The sequence below is a fragment of the Cibotium barometz genome, chromosome 43 (assembly GCF_041138505.1).
Source record: "Cibotium barometz isolate CiBa-2024 chromosome 43, ASM4113850v1, whole genome shotgun sequence".
Lineage (NCBI taxonomy): Eukaryota > Viridiplantae > Streptophyta > Polypodiopsida > Cyatheales > Cibotiaceae > Cibotium > Cibotium barometz.
The window spans coordinates 45,569,507-45,574,737 of NC_141088.1; positions in this window are offsets into that span (position 1 = coordinate 45,569,507).

Here is a 5,231-nt window from a genome sequence, read left to right on the forward strand (position 1 = left end):
TCTCTCTCTCTCTCTCTCTCTCTCTCTCTCTCTCTCTCTCTCTCTCTCTCACGCGAGTCTCTTTTCTTGCCTCTTCTTGGTGGCAATCGGGTGTCTCATTTCCATGGCTAAGCATTCTCATGCCCTTCTACTAGGGTTGATTTGCCTTGTTCTTGAGTATCCACAACTAGGCTACACTCTCTAACCATATCTTCATGGGATAAGATATGGCTATGGGGCCATATCCTCATTTGATAAGATATGGCCTTAGGGACATGTCTTCACATGATAAAATGTGACCCTAGGGCCATGTATTCACTTGATTAGATATGACCCTAGGGCCATATTTTCAAAAATTTATTTGGCTCTTCAACCATGACTTCATTTGATAAAATATGGCTCTAGGGTCATATCTTGAAAGTCTAGCCATTGTTTGAACCATTTCTTCATTTGATAAGATATGGCTCTAGGGTCAAATTCTCTCTATGGTTCTCCTAGGGAAAAGTCTCCCTTAAAGAGCCATGAATATAGGTCCAAAGCCTCTCTATGGCTTTAGAGACATAACTTTAAAATTGTATTTATTTGAATATATATGGCTATTGTGCCATATATTCATTTGATAAGATTTGGCTCTAAGGCCATATCTTCAAAGAGCCTTTTGGTAAATATGGGTCTATAACAATGTCTTTATGTGGTAAGATATGGCTATGGGGCTATATCCTCATTTGATAAGATATAGCCCTAGGGCCATGTCTTCATTCTATAAGATACGGCCCTAAGGCCATATCTTCAAAGATTTATATGGCTCTTTAACCATGTGTTCATTTGATAAGGTTTGGCTCTAGGGCCATATCTACAAATTCTAGTGATTGGTTGAACCATTTGTTGATTTGATAATATATGTCTCTAAGACCAAATCTTCATATAATAAGATATGGCTCTAGGACCATATCTAGAAAGAGCCTCTAACCATGTCTTTAGTTGATACAGTATGGCTATGAGGCCATATCTAATTTGATAAGATATGGCTCTAGGGCCAAATTCTCTCTTTGGTTCTCCTAGGGCCAAGACCTCTTTGTAGTACACACAATGTCTGCACAACCAATTGCCCTTCCTGCAGTTCCAAAAATAGAAATTTACAAAGAATCGAAACTTACCTGCAATACACATGAACGCCTCTGCGAACTGAAAAATGAAAGTTAAGATGCGCTCAAAACGTGTTTTTGGCCCGAAATTTCAGCCAAAGGATAATAAAGTTTCCCTACAAATGCACTCCTGCGAAGATAGCTCCTCAATGAGATTTCATTTTCTGGTGCCTCTCGAAGAGCTCCAGACAAGGGTGTAGTAGCCAACACAAAGGGGGAAGAGTAGATGAAGCTCTTATCCTCATACCGCTTCCTGTGCTTCTCTTGCTTGCCTCTCAGCTTCTTAGCATGAACCAGGCCTTGATACCATGAAAAGATGTAGGGAGGATGAGAGCTTGAGCTCTTGCAAAGCACACTCATACTCACACAAACCCTAGAAGAGACCACACAAGATAAGAGGAGGCTGAAAAATTATTGTTCTTCTTCTTCACAATAAAAGGGTTCTAACAAAAGATAAGGAAAATATAACATAAGTACTAAAGTACTGTGTACATGCGGTCCATAATGTGAACACGCTAAGTGGAGTGGGTGAGTGTGGACTAGTCGGTGTAGTCCAACCGTAGAATCTCTGGCAAACATATGTTGGTGCTAGCTACCAAATGTGCTAGTGATGTAAATGTCTAATGGTCATGCATGCGTCTCGTGAGTGTCAGATCTTGTTGAGCTTGATATCTCAACATTCCGCACCATATTTCAACATCCCTTAGTGCCCAAATGGGTCTCATCCCCTTGGTGCCATGCCGTCACCAAATTTGGAGACTTCTTGAAGATGCGAAATTGCCTATCATGGTATATATCATTGGAAAGGTCTTAAGGAGTAGATTCCAAATGTTAAAACTACACTCACCTTTGTGGTGTTGATTTGCAAAAATTTCACCATGAGCCCATTTTTGTGGAGATAGAACGTGTAGTAATCATTAACATGCCTAATTTGAGTCCAAATTTTTCCTAATGATACTTGGGATTAACGACCTTTTAATAAAAAATTAGTGAGCTTAACAAAACCTTAATGAAAAGAGAGATGCAGGCTTGGATCTCCACTCCCATCACACCATTCACAAATTTGACACCATAGGCACATTTTGGACCTTTGAAAACCCTTAAGTGTGGGTGAAATTACCTTGACTTTGCACGAGCTCACCGATTTTGAGTTTTGTCCCAAATTTTGTAGTGTCGATTGCATAGCCTCCCATTCGCGAATAGTGCCGATTTGAGCTGATTGCTTTGAGTTGTTTGGTCACATAGAGCTACTCTATATCCCTCTAGAATGCTTAAGATAATGAGGAGATCCAAGCACTCCAATGGCAGCCACTTATTTTATGCAATGGATAAGGTTCATTAAAGATAGTCCATTTATACCCCAAGATCCAATCTACTTCCAACACATATTCAACCACAAGAAACTTGCAAGTGAGGGGGTTAGTTTCAATATACATTGTATGTTCAAAGTACCCCAAACATGGCATGTTCAAGTCTTGTGTAAATTTTATTTTTTCTAGATGGGCTGTGAGTGTTGGTTGCAATACCTCCTTCTCTAGGCATCCAATCAGGTGATTTTGGATGCACTTTATATTGCATGACCGTGTGGTATCTCGCAAAAAAAAGACATTAGAGTGACCTTGAGTGCCCTGCAAGTGAATCTTGTCCACATTAATAGCCATCAACATAACTCTTGAATTTTGGAACTTGTGTGAGAAAAAATGGTGTTGAAGATGATAATGAATAATTTTAGAATGTATCTATCAAGTGTAGCAAAGTGAATGTGTTACCAGTTCTCAATCTCTCTGAATCTTGTCCATCACATAAGCAGCCATCAACATAACTCTTGAATTCTTGAACTTGTGTGAGAAGAAATGGTGCTGGAGATGATGATGAACATTGATGAACATTTTTTTAATGTATCTATAAAAAGAGAAAAAGTGAACACACTTCCAATTCTCAATCTCTTTGAAAACCTATTAAACATTGTATCCATCAAGTGTAGCAAAGTGAATGCATTGCCAGTTCTCAATCTCTCCAAAAACCTACTAAACATTACATTTATATCCTCATGTGTGTGTCCCACCATTAATGTATTGATTTGAAAACACCCCTTGTTGCAACCAGGAGAGAAATATATGCAAACAAGTATTGGTTTTGGTTCTCTAAAGGAGAGTTATCAAGATGTAGTAGCAAGTTCTTCGGAAACGAGAGACAAAACTACCATCTCCATTTGAAGGGGTATCTTCCGGATGAAAAACCCTCTTGGGTTGCATTTGAGATAGTTGAATGTCTCGAGGATCTAGGAACTATGACCATTTATCCAGGGTTATTGTTTGAGGGATCAAGACATGATTCCCCCTTGGTAATAGGCTCTTTACCATGACAAGTGTAATGGCAGTCTAAAGAAACCCTAGAGTTCAATGCATTAATAAGTGAAACATTACTCCTTTGAACCCCATTAGTACCTAGATCTCCACGACCATGCATGGGGCATTTGAACATAAAAAAGGCTCTGTAAGGATCCCTAATTTTAAGGAATTAAGACTAAATTTATTGAGGCTTAAGGAGACAAACCTCATAATAATGATGCCTACTTTTAGCCCTTAAAATAGGGGATCTCTCTAGTTTTCCCTCTCTAGGATTTTCACTCTAGGATTCTCTTTCTAGCCACTAAAACTCTTGATACATCATCAATCTCGTCCATATAGGGGCCCCAAAAACAGTTTTTATTACAATTCAAAATAATTGTCTCAAAATAACTTTCAATCACATTTAATGCACTTTCATTGCGTTTCTGAAAGTTCCCTCTAAATTCCATATCAACAGTCATTAAAAGACAATCTCGTTTAATACACTTTCATTGCATTTTTGAAGTTCCCACCAATTCTAAATCAACAGTCATTAAAAGACAAGGAAAACTTCCGTTTTTTTATTTTTTTTCACTTTTAAGTGCATAAAAAATAAAAAGTTTAATGCATGTGCCAAGCCAGCCTCCAACAGAACTTGCGCTTCAGGGTCAGCTCATAAACTTCCACAAAGAAATAAGAAGGATCCCCAAATTTGGGAATGTGTTGATACATTTTTATGGTCATGGATGTCAAAAGTCACAAATACTAAGAGGATTAAGATTTTGCAGAATGTGCATACAAAAGCACAAGAAGTCTTGCTTAGCAATGGAGACTTGCAAATCGAATGACTTATCTGGTAACGTGTTCTTATGTTTACATTTCTCAAATTCTACATAATTCTTGTACACATTTTGAAAAAAAAGGTCTTTCATTGATTTTATTGTTGGTGCAGGAAAGCATTGTAAACCCCTGGGAGAATATATATTAAATGGTGTTTATAAACACCGCCCATTTGTGTGATTTCAGCTTGTATTAAAATCCATTGTACCCCTAAATGGTGTGAAGAAAACGATCCATTGTTTCATCATTAAATCTTCCAAAGTTGTAGAATTTCACCCAAATTTAATAAAATTCATCCAATCTCAAATTCCCACAAGGCTTGCTTAGCAATGGAGACTTGCAAATCAAATGACTTATCTGGTAATATGTTCTTACATTTACATTTCTCAAATTCTACATAATTTCTAGTACATATTTTGAAAAAAGGTCTTTCATTGATTGCATTGTTGGTGGAGGAAAACATTGTAAAACCGTAGGAGAACATATATTAAAAGGTGTTTATAAACACCATCCATTTGTGTGATTATCAACTTATATTAAAAACCATTTTACCCCTAAAGGGTGTGAAGAAAACCATTCGCTATTTGATCATTCAATCTCTTAAAGTTGTAGAAATTTACCCAAATTCAATGAGATTCATACAATTTCAAATTCTCAAAATGTCTTGATCCTCAAAAACCCCCGATGGTGAAGTTTGACATTGATATATTAGCGGCTTTAGTGAAAAATGATCCTCTTAAACCTCCTGCTGGTAAAGTTTAACATTTTGGTGTAGAAGTTTTGGAGTTATAGGAATAATATTATTTTCCCTTAAAAAGAGACTTCTATTTCGTATGGAAAATTTTTACAAGGGAGATTATAGATCAAGCACAAGGGAAATCTCAACCAATTTGGTGCCGCTACCAAACAAGGTCCCACATGAGAGGTCATAAAAAAG